Source organism: Lynx rufus, unplaced genomic scaffold (genome assembly GCF_022079265.1).
Source record: "Lynx rufus isolate CCGP_SWC_20201006 ecotype Redwood Valley unplaced genomic scaffold, mLynRuf1.p SCAF_8, whole genome shotgun sequence".
Taxonomy (NCBI): Eukaryota; Metazoa; Chordata; class Mammalia; order Carnivora; family Felidae; genus Lynx; species Lynx rufus.
In genome coordinates this window covers 135,812,411-135,837,886 of record NW_025814896.1, presented here as the reverse complement: position 1 = coordinate 135,837,886, position 25,476 = coordinate 135,812,411, and the positions used below count along the sequence as shown (strand labels likewise).

The 25,476-nt window shown below is 48.2% G+C and overlaps 2 long non-coding RNA genes and 1 other non-coding gene across 3 annotated transcripts; all 3 read left to right on the top strand.

Annotated features, from left to right (window-relative positions):
- Nucleotides 1–8,104: 8,104 nt before the first annotated feature.
- On the top strand, nucleotides 8,105–10,600 carry LOC124503789 (uncharacterized). The gene is made up of 3 exons (XR_006960267.1): nucleotides 8,105–9,528; nucleotides 9,882–10,037; nucleotides 10,148–10,600. It is a non-coding gene; the product is annotated as an uncharacterized LOC124503789 (long non-coding RNA).
- Nucleotides 10,601–10,845: 245 nt separating this feature from the next.
- On the top strand, nucleotides 10,846–12,461 carry LOC124503499 (uncharacterized). The gene is made up of 2 exons (XR_006960186.1): nucleotides 10,846–11,325; nucleotides 12,018–12,461. It is a non-coding gene; the product is annotated as an uncharacterized LOC124503499 (long non-coding RNA).
- A 998-nt stretch (nucleotides 12,462–13,459) lies between these two features.
- On the top strand, nucleotides 13,460–13,566 carry LOC124504430 (U6 spliceosomal RNA). Its single transcript, XR_006960411.1, has one exon. It is a non-coding gene; the product is annotated as a U6 spliceosomal RNA (small nuclear RNA).
- Nucleotides 13,567–25,476: the final 11,910 nt, after the last annotated feature.

The following is a 25,476-nucleotide window of genomic DNA, read 5'->3' as shown; positions in this document are numbered from 1 at the left end:
AATGTTTATTTATTTTTGAAACAGAGAGAGAGAGAGACAGAGTGTGAGCAGGGGAAGGTCAGAGAGAGCGGGAGACACAGAATCCGAAGCAGGCTCCAGGCTCTGAGCTGTCAGCACAGAGCCTGACGTGGGGCTCAAACCCACAAACTGTGAGATCATGACCTGAGCCGAAGTCCGGCGCTTAACCGAGTGAGCCACCCAGGCGCCCCAGGCTTCTTTTTAGCACTTAATCTGCTTAGTGTTCTCTGATCCTCCTGGATCTCTGGGTTGGTGACATTAATTTGGCGGAAATTCCCAGTCATTATTGTTTCAAATATTTCTTCTTCTCCTTTCTCTCTTTCTTCTCCTGGTATCCCCATTACTCTTCTGCTGCCTTATGTGGGGGTTGCACCAGAGCTGGGTCTTTGGTGTGCTTTTTGTTTTGTTTTGTTTTTAGTCTTTTTTTTCCCTTTGCTTTTCAGGTTTGAAAGATTCTGTATACCAAGCTCAGAGATTCTTTCCTGAGCCATGTCCAACCTACTAATAAGCTCAACAAGATGCTTTTCATACCTGTTACACAGTATCTTGATTTGGAGCATTTCTTTCTGATTCTTTCTTAGAATACCCACCTTTCTGCTTACACACTGTCTTCTTTCTCTATGTAGATCCCTTAGCAAATTGGTCAAAGTTGTTTTAAGTTCCCTGTTGGGCAATTCCAACTTTCCTTCCATATTGAGTGTGTTTGCAATGCTTGCTCTGTCTCTTCAAACTGTGTTATTTGCCTTTTAGTATGCCTGGTAACTCTTTCTTGATAGCCAGCTTTGATGTGCTGAATGGAAACTGCCGGAAACAAGGCTTTAGTAACGGTGGTGAAATGGGGTGATGGGGCACCTTTTCTGGTCCTGCCTGTACCTGTGGACTACGAACTTCACACAAGCTTCTCGGTTTTTCGGTTTCCTTCCTCCACCCCTTTAGGTGGGACAGCATGTTTCGAGGGGGCCAGAATTGGGTGTTTCTTAGGCTCTGACAAGACCCTGGCAGGTTAGGCTCTGGTTAGATACGGTCTCCTGAGAGCAGAGCTGGGAGAGAAGAACAGAATGCTTTGGCATATTATCTCAGAATGATTATTTCTCTTCTCTCCCAGCCAAAAGCGTAAGGGGATTTTCCTCCAATATTCATGTGAGAACCTGGTTGAGCGTGTGGACTTAAAGCTCGCCAGCGTGTGGAGACCACTGCACGGCTAGGTCCCCCTGGAGTTCTGATGAGTCAGGCACATCCACACTTGTCCAGCACTGTCTGGGCTTTCCTGCCTTGACACTTCTCCATGGAGGTGTCTGCACACGTGGGTTGTGATTCTCTGCATGTGCCTGTTTCTCCAGCTTGAGGGGGCAGCAGCACACCCCGGAACCTCCCCTCCCTTGTCCAGTTTGCTCAGCTTCTGACCCGTTGCTCAGGTGGAGTCAGTGACTTCTAAGATCCTCACGTGAGAACAGGAAGGCAGCCCGCTCCATTCTTCACACATGCTGAGTTGCTCCTGGGCTCCGATCGTCTTCAGAATGAACCTCACCTGCCCGAGCAGGGAGCACATTCACGGCGTCACTCCTCCTCTCTCCCTAGGTCTCTACCTTCCTGTTCCCCCACTGTGCTCACACCGCAGCCACGGTCGACTTCTAGGCCCTCCACGAACGTGGGGTCCTCCCTCCTGATTCTGTGCCTTAGCAAATGCCATTTCCTAAATCTCAGCGACCATTGCCTGTTCGTCTCCTTGTTGAAAACATACTCAACTCCACCTTCCAAGTCTTATTAAAAAGACACCTCTTTTTTTTCCCTACAGAGGCGTCTCCTTTGTTAGCTTGTGTCACGTGATTAGAGCACGTCCACGTTTTCAGCATCTGCATTTTCCCTCTCCCGCCAGATTGCCTCCTAAAGTGGTCTGTCTCTAACTCGTTCACTCGAATGAACAAGTGAAAGAATTCACAACTGAACGTAAGAAGTTTGAGTGTCTCCAAAACCTCTCCAAAACCCTTTCCCTGATTTTTAAGTTGCGTCCTGTAATGAGCCTTGGGGAGTGATTCAAAGACCACATTCTACTTTCTGTATTTTCTCTTATTTAATGCTTACTACAATCGCTGGTATCATTTCTCTTTTAATCATTTCAGAGTCATGATATTGCATAAACAACCTGGCAGTATAACGAGGCATCGGTCAACTCACATAAAAACCATTAATATTGGGTGCCTGGGTGGCTCAGTCACTTAAGCATCTGACTTGGCTCAGGTCATGATCTGGTGGGTTGCGGGTTCGAGCCCCACGTCGGGCTCTGCGCTGACAGCTCGGAGCCTGGAACCTGCTTCGGATTCTGTGTCTCCCTGTCTCCTTGCCCCCCTCCCTCTCTCAAAAATAAACATTGAAACTTAAAAAAACAAGCAATTAATATTGCTCCACAGTTACAGCCACGGTGGCCAGCGTTCCACCTGTCACATTACTTCCACTCCTGGCATCACTCACCGTGCGGTTCATCACCCTGAGACACCGGGCGTTTGAACGTGATGCTGTTCCTAGCTTGCGTAACAAGCCCATGAGGTAGATATTATGATCACAATTTTATAAATAAGACGGGGGAAGATGAGAAGATTCAAAAGGTCTTTGCAGCCCCAGAGCCAGTGAGTGACACAGTCGAGAAGAGAACTGCTTGCCCCTCCTCGTGCACTGTAGGCATTTGCTTCGTTTTATGGGACTGCTCTGCTTAGCCCTCTTTTGCCTTTATTCGATTTCTACTTTTCCACCAACACGTTCTGACCTTTGTTCTTTCTCTTTTTTTTTTCCAATGTTGATTTACTTTTGAGAGAGACAGAGAGACAGAGTGCAAGTGGGGGAGGGGCAGAGAGAGGGGGAGACAGAATCCCAAGCAGGCTCCAGGCTCTGAGCTGCCATCACAGAGCCTGACGCGGGGCTCGAACTCACAGACCAGGAGATCATGACCTGAGCCGAAGTCGGACGCTCAACCGACTGAGCCACCCAGGTGCCCCAAGACCTTTGTTCTTTAGATTCCAACTTTCTATAACCGGCAGAGAGTTATATTTTCCCTCTTCAATCCACTCCCTTTACCTGTTTTTATTTTCCTCCTTTTGAAAATCCTCTGATAATTTTCTCTGGTCTTTTTTTCCATCTACGTCCTGTGTTCGGGTCTGATTACGTAATAAATTATGGAAACTTGGTATTCAAAGTAGCAGTGTTTTCACCCGGTCGTTATTAAACGTGGCGTCAACCTGCAGAGATGACTAAGTTAAGGCCCTTATGCCATTTAATTCAAGACTAGAGGACCACACTCTGCAACACTATGGCACAGAACGCCGTGCTCCATAACATCTTCTTCATCCCGGTTTCTCGCCCAATGTCGTCATCATCTTGTCAAGGACGGAAGGCGCCCAGTGGGGTGTGGCGTTTTCCTGGACAAGAGAGCGAGGCCGCATACAAACGGGGTAACCTGCACCCACAGCTGTGGCACAGAAAAGGGGGCCTGTGCCTCCATTTCAACGAGAATTTCGAACGGTCGCTCGTGGAGTGTACGTGAGCTTTGATCCCTCAGAAACGTGAAGTTCCCTTCTATTTTGGGAGATCGTGAAATCTTCTCCTGTTCCCTTCCTGAGGTGTGTGTAAAATGAGTTCTCTTATCAGTTGTGCCTGCCCGGGAGAGATAATTTGGTGGCAGAACGGCGAGCGTCCTTGTGTGATTCCTACCCGGTTTCCTTTGCAAATGCGGCGTGCGATTTCATGGACTTTTTATTTATTTTTTCTATTCGAAGTTGCTGAATTTGAATGAGCTACAATCCCTCTTTTTAATAGACTGTATCAAAAATGTTTAAATTCCATAGCATCGGTGGAACCATACATTATGTCTGAGGACAAGGCCCGGGAGCATTTGGAGTGTTATCAGCAGCTTTAAATAGGTATTGGGTTTGAAGATAGAGTGTGTGATGAAAGAAAGCCAGACCCTAGCAGGCGATTTAGCTTTTAGTTCTGAGGAACCTGTCACTGCTCGCTTCTGTAAACCTACCTAATGTGATTTATCTGATCCATTTCAATGCAAGAGAATGAAATGGCTCCCGTTAGCAACCGATACAGAAACAGCCGTTAGAAACTCACAAGCCTGGTGCTGCTTAAACATCTAGGCTAAGCACTTTTTAAATTAGCCACTTTAATCTTGTTAGTGGTCTGTAAATGAGAACCTCTCTCAGCAATCAGATGTTCACAAATAAGCCCATTTCCCACGGACCGGTGGTGTTGAGAAGGCTGGAGCTGTCTTGCTAAGGAGGATTGACTTTGGAGCAGGGTTTTAACAGATACCCAAACGTACCACAGCGCCTCTTCCTTTGGGAGCAGGGGGTTCGGCAGTCTGGGGGTGACTGTGTCACTGCTCACCACTCCTACCATCCTCTTGGACCGCCATTTCCTTCCGTGGCTCTCTCCCCCATGTCTGTGGTCACCTCGAGGGCGGGGAGATGGGACACTTGAGAGAACCCAGAAGCATGGGGTGGATAGAAACCAGGTCCCTGCAGGTGGCTGAAACCTCCACCCTTTCTTTGGGGGTGGAGCCTATGCTCCACGTTCACCGGTAGCTTTGAGTTGAGTGATTATGCTTACGCCTTAATGTCCTGCTTCTCTCTCAGTCCCAAACCTGTGCTCTTGGCCCTCTGATGCCCTGCTCGCTTCTGCTGGGCCCTTCCCTTGGGGGCCCTGTGTATATTCACATCCCAGCTGTATTCCTTCTGGCTGGGTGACCTCACAGGCCATGAACTTGCCCCTCAAGTGTCTTTGAAAAGTGCCTGCTTCTGTACACTAGCTTAGCACTCACATGCGGCCCACGGCATCATCTGGTTCCTAATTTTGGCTGACCAGAAGCGTCACCGGGGGAACTTTCCAAAAATAGATTCCATGACCTTATCTCAGTTCTGCTGAACTGGAATCAAAGACTGAATATGGGGATGTGCACGTTTTTAGAAAAACTTTCCAAGGGAACCCTATAGTCGGCCAGGTTGGGGAACTCGTGACTGGGGTCACCGTCTTTAGAATCTCCTTGTTCAAGCCCAGCTGTGGGTGCGGCTGAAGGGCGATGCCGGGAAGAGCCTCGCGCTCTGACCAACTGCTGGAAGGACCTAAATATCTTGCCTGCCCAGTGAACAGATGGCAAAGTCGGCAGGCTATCCTGAAGGCCTCGAACCCTGACCCGCCTTCTGGTCCAGGTCGAGGGAGGGGGCATATGACCTCCACCTCCCAAAGCTACTTCACACCTGCCTGACGCTTCGGCTGAAACCCTGCATCCCGCACCCATGTGAACATCTATCTTTATTATCCAAGAATTATGTGAAAATATACTTGTTAAAAATACCAGTGCCCGCGAGTATAGAGAAGCGAACGGCTCCTTCCACATGGCAAATCGTGTCCCTCTGGAGACGGCCGACTGTGTTGTCTTCAAGGGTCAGTATTTTTGAAATACCGCCACATAAAGAAACACGCCTATTTGCATAAATAGGGGAACGTTTGTAGAGTAAAAAGTTGGACAGTTGAGGGGGTACGCAGGTTTTCAGACTTGAGAGATAATGACCAACGTCCACTCTGCGGCCGCCTGCACCTAGCCCCTCCGAGGCAGTGGGTGAGGAGGCCTGTCCCCTCACGGGAACCCACGCTGGATCTGGCAAACTGTAAAATAAAATCTGCACCGACGTGAGGTAGGGGAGAAGGCCTCAGACAGAACTCCGTCACCGCGAGCCAGAGCGCAGGTACAGCCTTCCCTGTGGCCGTGGGAAGGGCCGCCACCTGACCGCAAGGTGGTCGTGACGTGGAGCACGGTGTGGGCTGTGGTCAAGTGCCAGGGACGTCAGCATTGGATGCGTACCAGGGATCGTTCATCCCATTTCCTTTCTTTCAATTTGAACCTTATTCCCAACATTCAGTTCTGAGCCTGGTAACCTCTCTGCTGCTGAGATGAGTTGTGTCCGAATGCAAGAGAAAAACAACCCTGTTCAAGAAAATTCTCAGGATTAGCAGTTCTGTTTTGGAGACTGCCAAACCCGATGATTTTAGTGTTGGCATCTCACTATCAGTGGTACCTTTTCCTGACAGTCATTGTAATATTGAGCCAATTGCTTCTTGTGGACAGAGGGATAGAATTAGATGTCTAAAGTATCACTGACTTCATTTCCCATGCGGAAGCTCTTAGGGTCTAGATACGGCCGATTCTCCGCTGGTCTTGCCAGTCTCGGTGTGATGGGCAGCGAAGGACGGACTGGCTTGGAGCCCAGCAGTGCTGGCTCACACCCCCGGCTCTGTCCTGGGCAAGCTGATCGCCCGAACAGTCACTTTAATCTCTCCGAGTTGTACTTTCCTCGTTTGTAAAACGAGGGAAAGAACACACATCTCACAGTGGAGTTGTGAAGATGAACAAACTACGAGAAGCAAGCTCCTGGCTGAGTCTCATGAGACACAGCGAGGAAACTTAGGCAGTTTTCCACCCCTAGTTACAGATGCGGGGGGACAGGGTGTCTCCCGCTAGGTCACGTCGCCGATCAATGACAACACGGGGACAAGAACACAGGACTTCTGCCTTCTGGCGACAAGCGTTTCCCCATCAAGCTACGTGCACTCAGAAATGCGGTTCCACGTGCGAAAACCCACCGGGACCAGCCAGCATTTTCCTCATCTCTGTCCTGAAGCTCAGAATCTACCTGCAAACCACTCTTGCAATTTCAGGACAAAATAATATTCTAGCATAATCATATTTATATTAAAATCTTAATGGCTATCATTAAAGCAAACTAATAATCCAAGTTCTAGTAATTATATTACAATTAACTAAACATCCTAATCAAAACCAATTAATGCCGGGGTAGACCTCTGTCAGGTGAGGAAGACGTATCACTCTGGCTTAAAAGCATCACCTCGGACCCGGAGGCCCACGCGGGATGGGTGTCTGGGCCCCGATGGAGCTGTGGACCAGATAATGCCGCGCTGCTCCTCCTCTTAAACTTTGCCTTTAAAACCCGGGTCAGAATTTTCATTTTAGTTCGAAAGGCTCTTCAATGCTTCCCTGGGGAAGTGCCTCTTGGCGTTAGCCAAGTCGTACGCTAGATGTCACTGTGTTGCAACAAAATTTGGATTTTGAATGCCTTTTTCTGTGGCTGTAAATAAGGTGTCCTTTAGGAAGAAGAAAAAAAAAAGGGACTTGTCTTTCGAAAGGACTCGTCTCTCTCTCCGTGGTCTCTTACATGGTCATCTGGACCAAGCGTCAGGTTTATTGATCACCCGTGGAGATTTATTTCAAATGAACACACACACAAAACGTGTGCCTGTTTGACAGCAGCAACTTTAGTGGTGATGTTCTAATGTCCACGTTTCCCCCCGTGGCTTTGTGCCAGTTTAGACGGAAGTCTGTGGGGGAGTGATTCCAAGCTCCTGTCTCAGCCCTAAGCGGGTCTCCGGACTCCACCGTCCTTACTGCAGACTCATTACCCGCCGTGTCCCCTCCTTACTTGCTCTCTCACCTCCTGAGCCTCTGGAACAACAACGGCAGGGCCATAAAACCAGCTTCATGATGTAAAACGTCTGGGTGAGTTTTGCCTCTTCTGCCCCCCAGTCGTTAAATCCAGTGAGTTGCCAAGACGCGACTTCCTTCTCTAGCATCCTAACAAGACCCTCTCCTTGCCTCAGTTCAGAAACGCACGTTTTTAAGAATGTGCTTTCTTGTCACATGCATGTCCCAACCAGTGTCTCAAATTCAAGTTGTTCTGTTCATTTAAGGAAACAGAGACGATCAAACAACAACGCCCTGGATGATCCAAGCTTAGCTGACCTCTCCAGGGGCGATGGCGGCGGGTCCAGGCTCCCAGCACATGGGACCCGGTCAGCCCGATGGCAGCCCTGTCCTTAGCCCGTGACGAGTGTCCTGCTTGCCTTTGAGCACTTCCTCGGTTTTACGCCCCTAAGCCTTTGTAGGCACTGCTGTCCCTGCCCAGAAAGTCTTTAGTTCTTTCTCGGGCTGACCGGTCTGTTGTGCAAAACTCAGTCCCTTCATCTGTTCATTCTTCACCAGCCCCCCCCGGCCCCCCTTAATTTTTCCATTCCACATTCTCACGATTTCTTTGTAGTTCTGTCTTCCCTTTAGCTCATGCACGTGTTGTAGGAGAGAATGATGTCTCTTCCTCTTTGTCATCTTGACAATGCTCCATATATGGTAGGGAAGTGAACGTATAAATGACATCTTTATGTGACATATCATACTTCCCTCTAATTGCGAATTTGTTAATTAAAATTTAGCAGAATGTGGAAGTAGAGACTTCAGTGGAGGCACTAACAGATGGACAGATGTCATATTCTAGAATGAGGTGCAAGATCCTGAGGCTGCATTTCAGAAAGAAGAGAAAACCAGTGCTCGTGACGCATCCATCTGATGGTCTCAAGAGTCTGGAAGAAGCTGGAGGGGGGTGGGTAAGATTTGTCCAGGGTCCGTTTCGATGTGCCACGAGGAATTAAGGGAAATCACTGGGAAGCCTGGAAATCTGTGGCTTGCATTTTGGCTGACACACTACGGTAGCATCCGGCTCCCTCTTGAACGACTCTGGGGCAGGGGAGCAGCTGCGAAAGCCGAGTGAAGAGGACGCTGACCCTTTGGGCGAAGGATGTGTGATTATCCTCACAGGCCAGGCATGGGCTGTGAACAAGACAACAGATGTGTTAGACTCACTGCCGTCCCGGAAAGCCCCATCGCGGGGACCAGAAGACTTGCCCCAAGGGTACCTTGATGCCTAGGTGCCGAGGAAGGAAATCAAGCGGGCCGTCAGGCACAGCACATTAACTGTTAAGCTGCCGTCCCTCGGCTTCTCACCTACCCTGCTCTGCTCTGTGACGCCGGGGTTGGGCTGCAAACCTACTCCTTTGCCAGGCAGGGCTCCCGAGCTCTTCTGCGCAGGTGCGGCGGCTGCAGGCTGACAGCAGGGCTGGAGGGGCGAGGGGCCCCATCCTCTGTCTCGCACAACCGTTCATGGCCACGGCTTACAAGCAATGCCGCCTGTCCCTGCAGTGCCTGTTGAGCAGGGCTTTATTTCAGTTTCTGGTCCTGCGCACATTTCTAGAACCAGCCCCAGCACTCTCTCCTCAAGCAATCCTCCTCCTTCAGAGGTCTGAGTCCCAGTCTGCCTGGGGTCCCGCCTTCGAGCTCCCGGACCATCAGCGCCAGGACCAAGCTCCTGGACCGTCAGCAGCAGCCTCGCCCCGGGGTGGGGCTCCAGCTCCGGGAGGGTCCCCCTCCAAGCCTCCGAGTTGTTCTCATAACCTGACCCCTTCCCTCTGTCGCCCGGACCCGGGGCTGGTGACCCCCGCACCGGCTGCAGCTCTGGGGCTCCGATGTCCTGGCTTGCCTCTAAGTTGTCTGATGCCTGCCTGGCCCATTCCCTAGATGCGTTCTCTCTTAAAGTAACAGCGAGTTTCCGCTTTCCTGTCTGGAAGCTGATTCCTAAAAGAAAGGCGGCATGTCCGGCATCCAGGGGACTGCCGGTAAGGAGTCTCCGAGGCAAGGAGAGGTTGTGGAGGGCAGAGGGTCAGCTTTACACACCTGCTGTGCCAGAGTGAATGTGAGGAGTAGGACCCTTCATGCCCCCCTTCCACGCCCAAACTCCCCAGCCCTGAAGGTCAGGTATCAGCGGGGGCAGCATGAGCCGGCCGGTGAAGGCCCTGACAGAGCAGGGCTAAGGAACCCACCACGGCTCAGGGCTAGCCGGGGAGGATGCCGGAAGTTTGCCCACTCTCCGGGGTGGTTACTACACGGGACTGGACCCAGCCATGAGCTAATTGCTGTATTGTTTTCGTGATATCAGGTAACCCGATTTTTTTTTTTTTTTACTTAAAAGTGACCCCCAGAATGTCATGAAGACGGCCTTAAATTTCACATGGGAACAAATGGAAGAACCAGCCCACCGAGCAGTTTTCGGGCAACGTGGGACACACACACGGCAGGCTCTGTGACGACAGGGGGAAGTGTAGACGGGCGGTGGGTGCCACCGTGGGTAAGTTGCCGAGCGCGGGCGAGCCTGTGGTTTGACAGGAGCCCCAAAGGGCGCCGGGCTCCGGCTGCCGGCAGGAAGGAGAGCAGAGGCACTTCTCTTTTCTCTCTTAGCCTAGTTACACTATCCTGCTCAGGCCCAAGGCCCCGAGGCACATGCTCTTAGAGATCAGCGGACCTGCACGGAGAATTGCCACTCTCCTGGCCTCCTACACTCGAGGGCCTGACACGCCCCAGGTCACAGACGGGGTACGCTCACCATTTATTCCTAGCAGGTGGCAGAAGATATGACCCCTGCCAGGTCATTGATACTCAGTCGCTAAGCGATTAGAAGGTCGCAGAGGTTTGCGGGAAGAAGAGAGGAGGACTACAGGATTCTAGGTGGGGAGGCCTGGAGGTGGGGCTCGGAAAAATGTGAAAAAAAAAAAAGATGAAAGATAGCAAGCTTGCCTTGAGGCTATGCAAGGAAGGCAGGGGAACTGGGGGCGAAGGAAGTGCCCCCCACCCCCACCCCCGCCGGGAACGGGGAGGGCAGTGGGGGGGGGGGGTTGGCCCGAGGCAGGGACCTGGAGGCAGGGTGGGGGCGGAGGGCAGGGACTCAGGTGGCAGGGGTGGAGGGCGGGGCCCGGGAGGCAGGGGGAGGGGCGGAGGACCAGCGGGGTGGGGGCGGCCGGGCAGGGACCTGGGTGGCAGGGGTGGGGGTGGAGGGCAGGGACCTGGGTCGCGGTGGCCGGTTGGGGTGGGGGTGGGGGGTAGAGGGGGCGGCCCGGGGCCGCCGGGCCGGGGCTGCGGTGCCGGCGGCGCCCCGGGACTGGACGGGTCCCCGCGCAGGGTCGCGGCCCCTCCCCTGCACCCCCTCTCCCCCTCCCCCTCCCCCCCCAGCTGTTTTTCCGCCCGGCTCTCTGAAAGCCTTATTGATGGCCCAACGTGCGCGCCTCAGCCCACGGTTTCCCCGGCCCCCGGAGCAGCCCGCGCTTCCTCTGACGTGGCCTCTGTCTTCTGCCCTCCCCGGGAGCCCCGGGCCTTTCACGTTTCAAACGCTCGACAGCTGGCCGCGCCGCCGCTTCCGCCCCAAGAAGGGCTCTTGGCACCGCACCACGGCCCGGCCGGCGCCGCGCTCTCTTCTCTCCAGCTGTGACAGAGGCTTTTTCTAGAGACTCGGAGAAGCTGCTGTCCAGCTGCGGCCTCGCCCCGTCCCGGGCTCTGCATGTTAATCAGCGGCCGCTCACTGCCCCGTTTGTGGGGCTCCGGCAGGTGCGCCCCCAGCCGGTCCCTTGCGCCCGCTCGGGCAGGTGAGCCCGGGCCTGACGTCACCGCAGGTGTGCCCCGCGGGGGGAGGGGGGTCGTCCCAGCCCGCCCGGGGGGGGGGGCGGGGGGGGGCAGGGGCTCCGGTCCCAGGGCACCCTGAGCGACAGGGCCTCTGCATTCCCGGGCCCGGGGACACACGCCGCCGCCGCACGCACTTGGTTTCTTCAAGGTTTCGTTGGTTTCTTCAAGGAATGATGGACACCAGCTAAAGAGACTTTCCCTTTTCATCTAGAAGTATACACTCCCAGGCTGGAAGCCATAGTGGGCTTTCTTTCATTTCAACGCTGCTGTAATGCTTCGGAAACGTATGGCGGGAGGGGGCGGGGGCACAGGGGCCCTGCAGGGCCCGGGGTGGGGGTGGGGAGCGTCCCGATTCGGGGCACAGCTGACGACTTTGGGAGCAACCCAGCTGCTGCCCTGCCCCCACTCAGTGCTTTTGTTCACTCTGGTCTCGGTTTTGGAAAACTTCCTGTGTCGTATACCGTGATTGTCCCTGACTTTTGAACCTACCCGTCTTCTGCGTCCCGGGCCTTCCCAGCGCCTTGGGTTGGGCTGGCCGGGGTGTCTGTCCGCGGTGTCCTGTTTCTCTTTAGTAAGAGCGGCAGCTTGTCACCATCCTTGGGTTTTCACTCAGTGCCAACTGCTCACGCCTTCCACGTGTATTCATCTCGTTTAGCCCCCTCAACATCAGGACGGGTACACATAGTCATTTTCCACACTGAACTAAGGCACGAGAGACTCGCCAGCCTTGGCCAGGCACCGGCAGGGCCACGCCCCCTCCCCACATCACCTAGCGAGTGCGACAGTCCTTCACGTGGCTGATCTTCTTCAGTCTAGAATCCATCCCCCTGAGGACTGGACCCTGGCATCCTTTATGCTTGTGGGCCTTGCAGACATGAAGGGACGAAAGGGACAGAAAGGGAACAACAGGAAATGTAATGAGCACCCACGCCACGTGGAGAACCACAGTCCAAGCTTCTGTGGCCAGCATCTGGTGTAACCCACCCAGCCATCTAGCAAGGACAGTGTTAATTTCTCCATTTTTTTTTTTTTGTGGTAAATAATATTTGGGTTGTATTGACGGTAGGAAGGGAAAATGTATTAAAACTCCTATTCCTCACTTCTCGCTGCTTGTATTGGTTTATTTCACCGGCTTTTTATTCTCAAAGTTGGTTTCTTCAAGGAATGATGGACACCAGCTAAATAGACTTTCCCTTTTCATCTAGAAGTATACACTCCCAGGCTGGAAGCCATAGTGGGCTTTCTTTCATTTCAACGCTGCTGTAATGCTTCGGAAACGTATGTATTCACCACCACGACTCAGTGACACAATTATCGTTATCCACGATTTACAGAGGAGGAATCAAGATAAAAGAATTAAAACCAGAGAAGGACACACACTCATTCTAGACACTGGAGGTCTCAAACTTGTAGTGTTAACTTGGCCTACAGATACGTTATACTTGCAGCATATGATATCTTCTTTTATAGATTCAAATTAATTAAAAGCACTTAAAATTAGTTGATGCTTTAAAAGTCCAGATGCCCCAGTCTCTCTGACCAAATATCAGGTGACCCAGCAACACCGGGGCCCCACTTACACGTGGCGACAATCTGCTGATAACTCATTAATCCCTGACCACTAACTATATTTTAAGGTGAGCTCTCCTCTGTACGAAACTTACTCTCCAGCCTGTGTTGCTGATTCACAATATCTGTCAGGCTCCCCAGAGCATTGACTTTGCCTGAAACAGCTTCCAGAAACAACCATACCCATCAGTGGAATAGTCTGTGATATGGAAACAGTTGTCTCTAAGGGGTGGTAACAAGGCCTCACTCAGTCAAAATCTGTGGCCCATGTCTCTCGAGCTCTGTATTCTGACGTCGATTTCAAAGGTCAGTCAGGATATTTCAGGGATGCAAGGATGGTTGAACATCAAAAATCAAGTAATTGTTAGAAAACCACATGATCACTTCCATAGAGACAGAAAAATAACTAGAGAAAATGCAGCTCTCTTTCATAGGAAAACATCTTCAGGAGTTGAACTGGTGGTCTCAGCCATTGCAATATGAAAAGAAAAAAGAAAAGAGATGAAAGTTACTAAGATTTAAGTAACAGTGCACACTTTGACAGCACATAGACCAAAGTTGAAGCAACACAGAGAAGGTTAGCATGGCCCGTGTGCAAGGATGATATGCAAATTCGTGAAGTATTCCATATTAAAAAAAAAAAAAAGCTTTAGAGATAAAATTGCTCTTAATTTTTTTTAATATTTATTTATTTTTGAGAGATAGAGAGAGACAGAGTGCGAGTAGGGGAGTGGCAGAGAGAGAGAAAGACACAGAATCTGAAGCAGGCTCCAGGATCTGAGCTGTCAGCACAGAGCCCGACACGCGGGGCTCGAACCCCCAAACCGTGAGGTCATGACCGGAGCTATAGTCCGATGCTTAACCGGCTGAGCCATCCGGGCGCCTCAAATTGCTCTTACATACAAATATAATATGTTTTTCATAGAAAATCCTACGTAATCTATAAATCATTAGTACTAATGAGCAGCCCCATATATTCAATTTATTTATTCTGCAAATATATATCCAGTGTAAGAATGGCTATTCTAGGTGTAGCAGATACAACAGTGAATAATACAGAAAGTCCTGCCCTTGTGGAGCAAATCTATTTAGAAATATTTACAATATGTCTCATGATGACAAATATTCTAGAGCACAACAAAGCATAATAGATTCTTCTAAAAGTATGTGGTGGTTGGGGAGGGTCTCAGTATTAAGATGACAGCTGTGTAAATCCCTAAAGGAAGTGAGAGATCTCTAGCTGGGGGAGATCACTGCAGGCTAGGGGGGACAATGAGCACGAATGTTCTGAGTGAGAATTGTGCCGGTGTGCTGCTGAGTGCAAGGAAGTCAGTGAAGCAGCATGAGCCAATGGAAGAACGATGACAGATGAGCCTGGAGAAGTAACCTAGGGCCAGATAACATAATGTAGCTCTTTGAAAGATTGGGCTTTTACTTGGAGTGAGAGAGAGCTCCTGGAAGGGCTGGGGGAGAGTGTTGTCCTACAGGATCATCCTGTCGTCTTCGCCAAAATGGAGGGAAGTGAGTGCAGAAGCAGGACATCAGTTAGGGGGTTACTGCAATAATCGGGGAGAGAAATGTCTGTGGCTTGGACCCGAGGTAATACTGGAGGTGTGAGATATGAATAACTCCTGGCTTCATTCTAAAGGAAGAACTGCCTTGGTGATAGAGTCAGTGTGGTACCTGAGTTTTTAATTTATAGACTGGAAGAATGGAGTTCCCACTAAGCAAGATGCTGAAGACTGTAGAAAGGGGGAGGTTCGGAGGAGGTGGGGAATCGAGAACTTGGTCTTGCACGTATTTGTTTTGAGGCATTGGAGTGGTCAGTCTGGGGCCAGGCATCTGCTGTGGTGACAAAAACAAATCTCAGCGGTATAAATCACAAGTGTATTTCCCACGGATGCCATGCCCGTCGTAGATTGGACAATTCTCCAGGACAACTGCTTTTCATGCAATGACTTAGGGACGTGGCTCAGCCCTTCCTACTCACAGCCTTCGCGCTCACTGCCAAAGGCAACCGCGAGATTAGAAAAGTGGGCAGTGTCTTTCTACCGTCTCACCTTGTGGCTGTGCAGTGGGTGCAAGGGTGTGGTGCCCAGAATTTCCCGTGGGATCTGAAGCCCTCATTATCCCTGCTGTTGGAGACTTGGGTCCCGATGGAACCTCTTATGAGACTCCCTATGGACTGTCTCCTATAAAGAGAGTCATCTAGCCCAAGGAAATGCCCTTTCCCCGAAGCAGCCCGCTTCCAGCGACAGTTGACATGGGGGAACAGAGGCGGCTCTTGACTCAACTTGGAACAAGTCTGATGGTCAATCCCAGCTTCAGAAGCCCTCAATGGGATTAGCTAAGGCTGTAGTAATTACATTGCATTGAACTTTTCCCAATTCTCCTTCCCTCAACCCCTTACGGATGAGACCCTGAAGGCCTGGCCCCAAGAACCTCTCGCACCAAATCTCTGTGATTCAGCTTCTCAGGAAAACATAGGACGTGTAACAGATTTCTTATTTTCTCGATGAGTGGTCACATTCTCCCACCTCAAAGTGTCATGCGGTAGCTATACTTGTGAGCATAGCATAAGGTACAAACTGGTCAAAATACTATTGTGTATACCTGAAACTAATAGAACATTGTTTGTCAACTATACTCAAGTAAAAAAAAATAATAATTAAATAAAATTACAAAGATTCTTTAAAACAATTTTTTTTCAATGTTTGTTTATTTTTGAGAGACAAAGAGAGACAGAACGTGAGTAGGGAAGGGGCAGAGAGACAGGGAGACACAGAATTCAAAACAGGCTCCAGGCTCCGAGCTGTCGGCACAGAGCCTGATGTGGGGCCCGAGCCCCGTGAACCGTGAGATCATGACCTGGGCTGCAGTCGGACGCCCAACCGACTGAGCCACCCAGGCGCCCCTACAAAGACTCTTTTAAAAAAGTGTTATGAGAAATATAATGTGTGTGTGCCCGGAAGAGAGACACCATTGGTGAGTACTCACAGTGTCCATCACGTACATTCCTTTCAGACTTCTCTAAGAAGAGGTATTAAGTGAACGAGTGGATATATGAAGGTAGACTTTGGGGCTTATATCCGGACTGGAGATCGTACTCTTGGGTGATTAAGATTAATACCAGATGACATCTTCTAATGATTAGGACAGATAGAGGTGTGAGGACTGAGCTCTGGGCACGTGAACATTTTGACATCGAGGAGATGAGGAAGAGCCAGGAAAGGAGACAGAGAAATTGGCGATATGCCCGTCCTCTGCCTTAGCTGCTCCTCAAAAATTCTCACACGGTACACGAGGACATATGTTCCCAGATGGACATTGAACCTTTTCTTTTTTACTATGGAATAATGGAAACAACCCAAATATCCATCAACACAAGAAAGGACAAATAGGCTGTGGCAAAACCATAAAATAGTATAGACCATAGCAGTTAGAGTGGCTGGAATCGAGTTGCATGCATTAATAAGAATAAATCTCAAAAACATAATGTTGAGCGAAAACAGCAGGCTTCATGTTCAGGCATGTAATATGAAACCACGTATATGAAGTTTAAAAACATTGCAAACAATACCCTTCCTTGCTAATGGACACGACTTGTAAAGTAGCAGTATGATGGGCACACAGGCAGCTATGTGTTCTGCGGTGGGGACAGGACAGGAGTACGTTTGCACACAGATATGTTTGTTGTCCTCTGCTATTATTGCGAATGTCTAAACTGCTCGACATAAAAAGATACCGTCCCATCTTGCTGTTATAAGCCGCACAAAATATTAATGAAAGCAGGTTTGTAAAGTGTCTTTGGTAACGACAGATGTAACGTCATTGATAGCTGGGAACTTTGATTTATTTGGCTATTACTAAAGCGTCACCATAACGGTAGTAATGACAATGAAAATGATTATAACAATAGCATACCGTTGTTTGTTTTAAGCTCCATTGTGACCAGATCTGTGCTAAGCTAAGCCTTTCCTAAGCATTATTCTACTCAGTGCTCATCACGATCCTAGAATAGAGACGGTTAATAACTCCTATGTTGCAGATGAGGAACCGATGCCCAGAGAGAAATCGTGTCTCACGGCTAAGAAGTGGCAGAACCAGAGTCTGACCCATCTTAGTTTGACCGAAATTAAATATTCAAATGTGCAACGCTCCATCGTTCTCTCTGCCCCGAGCGAGGCTCAGAGCACTTGCTGAGTTACTGCCCATAAACGGAAGTGAACCAGGAGGGACAGGGTTGCAGACGCCAGTAAGAGCAGCGATGATCTGGTACCCAGGCTGCTCTCCCCCGTCCGACGCGTTGAGCCACGGCGCGGCAATATGAGCATCATCAGATCTTCTTTCCCAGGCCCCCAGGGAGACACATCCAATCCCTGCTCTTCTTGGTAAGAGAGGGTGTCACAACTGTCATGCTTCCTCTTCTGGGGAAACGAATTTAATTCAATTGAACTGAATTAAAAATCACAGACAAGAAGCCTCCTCACTGCAAACAGCTTCCTCCATTACTGCGGCCCAGGGTTTCTAGACTCCACTGGCTCAGGAGAATCACCTGGTGAACTTTAAACAATTCTGCTAGCCTCGCCACAGAGCCAGACCCTTTCGATTCAACTGGTCTGCGGTGGGATGTGGCATTGGAGGCTGCTTCATCTCCCCAGGTATTTCCGATGTGAAGAGCTATTTCTGATGTTGGGAACCTCTGTGCTTAAGTTTGGGGGTAAGCTCTCCTATGCACATCTTTGATCCTGCTGGCCAGGATGCCTTGCCTGAGGCCATTCGTCTCATTTGCCAATAGGAAAGGGACTGATCGGGAACGGATTAAGTAGTGTTTGCTTTTCAAAACCTTTCTGCGGTCCATAGGAGAATTGGTTGTATATTCTGTCCCCACACAGGTCTTCCCGTTATGTTAATTTTGTCTTCAGTGCATTTTGTTAAGACGTAAAGAAAGTGATAAAGCACTCTTTTTAGCAGCTTCAAACGGAAGGTGTTTGAAAATAATGGCAGTTCAGAATTTTAAGGTTCGTATTTAGTCCCATTTTAGAAATATACACAAGCCTAACTCCAGTTACCATAATGTGTGTTTTATTTATTTTTTGAATGTTTATTTATTTTTGAGAGATTGAGAGAGTGTGAGCAGGGTAGGGGCAGAGAGAGAGAGAGACATACACAGAATTGGAAGCAGGCTCCAGGCTCTGAGCTGTCAGCACAGAGCATGAGGCGGGCCTAGAACTCACGAGCCGTGAGATCGTGACCCCAGCTGAAGTCAGACGCTCAACTGACTGAGCACCCAGGCACCCCAAGTGTTTGTTTTATTTAAGGCAATGTCATCAAACTTCTTCTGTAAAGGGCAGATAGTAAGTGTTTCATTGCTGTCGGCAGGCCCCCACATCTGTGTTGCATGTACTCAACTCCGCCTTTGTAGCACGAAAACCTTCCATAGAAGAGACATAAAGAGAAGGGCGTGGTCGTGTTCCAATATAAGTTTATTTAGAAAAACAAGGGTGAATTGAACTGGCTCACCACCAGCCTCTAAAGTATCAGATTGAAAGAGATAATGTCTGGTGATGGTCCAAGTCTTACGAAAGCTAAAATATAATTAAAAAGCATTTCTTAGATCATGGAGGGTTTCCGAAATTAGGGAAGAATTCTCCAATGTTGTCCTCATACTGTACTCACGTATCCAAAATTCTGTAAGACCCCACTAAAAAGAAACAGTGTTTATTCCAGCACCTTCTTTTGAGCACATCCTACCTTTAGCCTAACTTAGAAATGCTCCCCTTTCTCGTCTTCTTGAAAGTTTAAAAAAAAAATAGCAGAAGTAGGCTGCTAAACTCCAGAGCAGTCAAATAATTACTTGGAAAATGGAAAGGCAGTGAACAGCCAGTCATTTCATGATTTCGATTTCATGATTGCTTCATTACAGAACATACGTACATAAAACTTTCAATAGATCTGCATCATCCGAACTATAGCTTTCAGTTTCGGCCCCAACCACTGCCACTTAATGAAAGCCTGGCCTTGCTTGATTTAGGTCTTCGAACAAACCCAGGAAAGTAGTTGCTAGAACAAAGAGAATTCTCCGTGTGTTCTGAGCGTCGCTCTAAGACGTTGGAAGGAGGGGGAATTCTTTCCTCTTGCTATTCCCTCGGCTTCTAGATGCCTATCTGAATCTGAAGAGCATCTCAGAGCCACACAGAGCTGTTAGGAGTAGGCGAAGGTAGTCTTAGAATCCTGGTACAACTTGCCACTGTAATCCAGCAATCACTAAAATGACCACTCGCATTTATCCCAGTAAAGGGCCACCATCGAAAGACAAAGGAGCAAAGCAGCCAGAACTACCCAGAAGCAACCATCAGGAGGCCTCCCCCATGAAATGCAATGTTCAAGGGATGAAAAGGATTGTTCCAAAATATACTACCTTGAATTGAGGATTTGTGGGGAGCTAGCCACCAACTCATTCAACCTACAGAAGGTAGAAGCAGATAAAAACTTGAAGCTGCCACATAATGTGGTGGGACCTGTGAACAGAGCAGACCAGGCTTCTGGATGTTTTCCTGGGCAAATGAGCAGACCTTTGCAGGACACTCTCAGCTGTGTGCCTTGCCCTTGGGTCCTTGTTGTCACTTCTGTTTACATCATGGCGATCTTCTTTTTCTTTTTTAAAGTTTTGTTTCTTTTGAGAAAAAGAGAGAGAGCAAGTGGGCGAGGAGCAGAGAGGGAGAATCCCAAGCAGGCTCAGCACTGTCAGTGCAGAGATGGATGCGGGGTTCGAATTCATAAACTGTAAGCTCGTGACCTGAGCCAAAACCAAGAGTTGGACGTTTAACCGACTGAGCCGCCCAGGCGCCCCATCATGGCAATTTTCATTTGTGTTTTCTCTTCTGGCTGTTTTTAACAAAGACGAGTCGGGGGGTATTTCTTTTCAGACAAAAGTTTTCATAATTAAATCCTTTCTTCCATCTTCTGGATTCATTGAAGTGCAAAATTAAATAAAGTGAAACTGTGGTTTGATCCACGGAATAACGTACAAGCCAGAGGATCCAGAGTTGTGCAAACTTGGGTTTTGATGTCTTTTTGTCACTTTAATCTAGTTTTGTCACTTAAAAAAGTTTATAGGGGCGCCTGGGTGGCTCAGTCGGTTGGGTGGCCGACTACACCTCAGGTCATGATCTCGCGGTTTGTCAGTTCGAGCCCCGCATCCGGCTCTGTGCTGACAACTCGGAGCCTGGAGCCTGCTTCCGATTCTGTGTCTCCCCCCTCTCTGCTCCTTCCCTGCTTGCCCCCTCTCTCTCTCTCTCTCTCTCTCTCTCAAGAATAATAAACAGTAAAACAATTTTTAAAAAGTTTATATGACTTTTAGAAATTAATTTAATTCTTTAAGCCTTGGCTTCCTCTTCCAAAATATGGGAATGTTGGTACTTAGCTCAAGATTGTTGTGTAGCAGTCAAGCAATATGAGTGATAGACTTAAGCCCTGGCGCACAGTAGTTGCTCAGTAAATGAAGAGATAGTGACCATGATGATGATGATGATGATGGTGATGATGGTGACCATGGCAATGACCTATCTTTCTAAGTGGTGAAGTCATCCTGGGTAGCATAGATAAATGCACAATGATAAGAAAGGGATAGACAGGGAAAGACACAATCATTTCTGAGTCTCTTTTTCATCAAATGGTTTCAGAATGTGGTTTAGGGTGACTTTCTCGAATGACAGACACAAGCATGTTCAAAGTAAAGAAGGTAACCAAGCTCAGTGTAGGTAATTGTGCTTTGTGTGCTCTCTCCCTCCCCATTCCAAAGTCACAGGTTGTCGAGAATCAAATGTCAAACCAATTTATTGAATTCTTTGGCAGCAGGAGGAAAAGGTTTGATTATCTGTGGGTTGCTTTCGTCCCAGGAAGCCAACCAGCCAGCCCCCAACCAGCGCTTATATCAGTTTTAAAGGCCAAGACTGGTTCCATCAACAGCTCCAGAGACACGAGCCGTGCTCTGAGATATCCGCTTCCTGTGAACTGTACGTTGTCCCGTCTCCACACTAGTGTTGCTGAGAACTAAGACAACCATGTTGGTGCTAAAGGAAATACTCCGCCTCATGCCAGTAGAGAGGGTTTCATAATTAGTGGTATTTTCCAAAAACAACTTTTATTCATTTATTCTTTCACTACACATTATTTTTGAGATTCTGCTATGTGCCAGATGCCATGATAGGCATGGGGGAGGAGCTAGGGAAATAGGCAGAGATGCCCATTTCACACACCGGTCCTAGTACTTGAGGAAAAGGGATAATATCGGGAACATACTTGGCTCATAGTGTCAATAGTTGACTTTTTTTTTCTTAAAAAAACTTTTTTTACATTTATTCATTTTTGAGAGACAAAGAGCACAAGTGGGGGAGGGGCAGAGAGAGAGGGAGACACAGAATCCGAAACAGGTCCAGGCTCTGAGCCGTCAGCACAGAGCCCAATGCGGGGCTCAAACTCACGGCCTGAGATCATGACCTGAGCTGAAGTCGGACGCTCAACCGACTGAGCCACCCAGGCGCCCCAATAGTTGACTTTTAATAGACAATAAGTCTTATTAGTGGTAAAAAGATCCCTTGCTCTAGGAACTTTTGACCCTCTAAGCTCTATCATCTACCCACCTTGCCACAAAATGATAAGTGAGGGGAGCACCTGGGTGGCTCAGTTGGTTAAATGTCTGACTTTGGCTCAGGTCACGATCTCACAGTTTGTGGGTTCGAGCCCCGCATCAGGCTATCTGTTCTCAGCACCGAGGTTGCTTCGGATCCTCTGTCCCCCTCTTTCTCTGCCCCTCCCCTGTTCATTCTCTTTCCCTCCCTCTCTCTCTCTCCTTCCCCTGCCAAATAAATAAACAAACAAACAAACAAACAGGCAAACAAACCAGCAAAAAAAGATAATAGGTGAGGGAAAAAGGAGGAAGAATCTGAAAGTAAAGGGAATGATGTTCAGGTAGGACCGGGATTGAGAAAACACGCCACAGGGATCTAGATGTTAGACGAGAATTGGCACAGGGGTACACACGTTACAGCACTCCCCTTGTGTGTTTCTCCCTGGAATGAAAGCTGTTCTGGACAAGGGAGTATTTGCACCATTGTTGGTGAGGAGAGCAGCGGAAAGACTGGAGAGAAAGGGGCGTGACATTTCCTCTCACTAAACTTTCAGCTCAGCTCCATGGGCACACCGAGGTGCAAGGGATCCTGGTGAATGTAGTGTGTGTGTGTGTGTGTGTGTGTGTGTGTGTGCATGTGGAAATTGGCTGCAAATGGAAGAATGTTTCATTTAACTAGTCTATATAGTCTTATCCAGCTTTCAAAACAGTGAAATCTTGCTTATTCATTCTATACAACAACATGTTTTCAATATTTGAGTTCTGTGGGCAATCAGGCTAAGCACCATTTTTTAAAAATAACCTTCAAAGTAACTTTTGCGTGAAGCTCTTTCTACATGTATTACACCGTTAGATGTCTTCTTAGAAACCATCCGTAGAAGAGAACTGACCCATTTTATTTTGGATGGTGGCAGAGAGAGTGGAGCTCCCCGAGGACCAGGTCTTTTCCCATCCTCTGGTCTCTGTAACTAGTTAGTTCGGGCCTCTGGGCTGTGGATGTAAGAAGGAAGGCTAATTCTGGCCGCAATACGAAAGGCTGGAGGCAGCCTTCAAGTTCTCCTCCCCGTCATGGTGACCAAGGAGCCATCGCATTGAGGGGGTGGGAGCACGGGATAAAAGCAACAGGAATTGTTGAATTACTTTGTGGAGGAGAATTGCCCAGGTATTCCTGACCGAGAAGTGCAAACCTTTATCACATTAACCTCTTAAGAGACAGGGGTTGTTACTACAGCATATTCTAGCCTAAGCAATCGACTCTCCATGCAACATTATTTAAAATGTCAATTGGATTACTTTACACTATTAATATTGTTTCACACTTCTGTAGGGTCTTAGAGCTTGTACAAGCCTTTCCCAATCATGAGCTTGTGTAACTTGCACAACAGCATAATTGTGGGTGCAGACACTTTTGAGATGCATTGTGTAATTTTACTCAGCATTTGTGAATTAATAGCATTTTACTTGCTGAGTTAGCCTATCTTTTCTTTACGGGATGTTCATTCCTGTGCCCCTATGTTTTACCCTATCGCTGCTTTTTTATGCCATCTTATGTGATTTTAGTAGGCAAGAGCTGACTTGATGACCACAGGGAAATGAAAATTCCAACCGGCGGGTAGATGAGCCGCTACTAAGTGTCCTGTGTCGTGGTTTCATCGGGTGATAGTCCTGTGTCCAGTTCAGGAGAAAGCAGGTCCCTATCCGGATTCCACTTTTTTCTTCAGTAAAATTACAGAACTAAGTTGATAACCAACTAAGATTTCCCTGTATTCCAAACTATCTGGTTGCAATCAATCTTTATAACCTTGGGGGACTGAAAATCTGTTCAAATCCTGTAATCAAGTTCCTGAAATACTAATAGTTAATATACGTTCAGTATATACTATGAGCTGTTCTACACTCCATGTGCCCTATCACCTCATTCAACAAATTGATGGAGTTCTCTTATTGCTGTCATTGAATACATGGGGAACTGAGGCTTGGAGAGGAGAGTACCATGTTCAAGGTCATTCAGGGAGTAAACAGTGAAACAGACAATTGGATCTAAGTATGTTCGATTCCAGAGTCTCCGCATTTAACCCTCATACTCTGCTATAAGCAAATACCAACGGCTCTTACGCAGGCCCCCGAGAAATTGATAAAATTCACAATTCTCATCAGAAGCCAAGGCACAGATATCGGTGGTCTGTCCTCACATGACTTGTCTTTGGTCCCGCTGTCCCCAAGCAGCAGGGGCCTCTGCAGCTGCTGGCCTGACTCACCACCACCCTTCTGGAGATTCAGTTGCTGAGGAAAGTGTGATCCCACGTGGACTTAGCTTATTATCCACACACAACAGGCAGTACGAACCTCGTGTGAGAGGGCTTCTAGCAAAACCCACCCAGCTTTGCCCCAGAGGGACACATTAGCTTTATTACCCTGCTCAGAAAACAAATCTGCCCTTTGCCCTGGAGAGAGACAGGAGCTTCCGTGGCTGCTATGTAAATGTTTTTGGAGACATGCTCTGAGATGCATAGAGACGCCATGGACAAGTGATTCCTGACAACTTAAAAGGGAAAATGTGCGCAGAAGCACAATATTTTCATCTCTGTGTCCCTCCGCTGGGCTTCCAGAAGCATCTGCATGGATCAGGCTTCCCTTCTTCTCCAGGAATGATGACACAACGTGGAACGTGAGTGCAGGTGTAAGTCCTGACTTGTCCTCCAGAAGGCTTGTCTTCCGGAGCATCTGGTCTGAGCATAAATTGGTAGGATCCACTTGGAAAATATTTTGTAATATGAACAAAGAGTTGTAAGTGTATTGATACACACAGAGTAGAAATTCCAGGTCTAGGAATCAATCCCAAATGAATAATCCAAAAGCACTGGGAAATTTTACATAAATAGATTCTTTCTAATAGCAAAAAAATAAGCAAAATGGTGATAATCATCTAAGGAACAGGAGAATAGATAAATTAGGGTGCATTTTTGGATGAAATATTTTCTTTTTATTTAAAATGATGGTTAAGGAATTCTACTAATAAGAAAAAGGTCTATGATGCAATGTCATGGGAAAATTAAGGTTAAAACTATATACACGATATGAGTACAAATGTGGTGAAATGCCCACTCATGAGGGAGAAAGAAAAAGCAAGAAGAAAATCTACTGAAGATTTGCTAAGTGCTTATGGAATGAGACTAGCAGAAAATCGAGGTTTTTTTTTTGTTTTTGTTTTTGTTTTCACTCTTCACTATTCCCCAACAATTTTAGACACATAGTTAGATTTTTTAAATGGAAAAAAAAGTATAAGGTGAAAAAGATGTTGTAATGATGTGTTAGTGTTTTCAATTAAATATTAATCTCTAGACTTCATCAGAAACATTGAGCATTTTTGTTCTTCTTAATGTGAAGTCCTTTCGTTGGTTAAGTTTATTAATTAGAATCTCTTCGTTAAGGCCATTTGTCTCCTGACCATGGATGGCATCTGGACCTGGGAAGGGAGGTCCTAGAATAGACAACCTGCCCACTGTCAGGTTGAGATGCCCTTCATGGGACAGGGCTCAACTTTTCTTTCTCTGGATTCCTCCCTTAATCTAGAAGACACCGCCCCTCCCCAGCCCCAAGGATAAAATGTTAATGCTTACAAGTATGTCAGTGTCCTTAGACATTAGGATTGGCTCCTATTCAACTCTCTGGATCCCCCACCCCCCCATCCACCCCACCATTAAGCCCTTCCTACTCTCCTCCCACCCCGTTACTACCTTGTACCCTCAACTGGATCCATTGAGATTCTTTAAGCACCTAGAATCTTCCAGGCTCTTTGACAACAAACCTTCCCATCTGTCATCTGGTCTTCCTGGACCTCTGCCCTCCCAACTCACTTTTCTCCAAACTAAGTCCCACGGGTGATTTAAATGCCTTTCTCTAATAAGCCTGC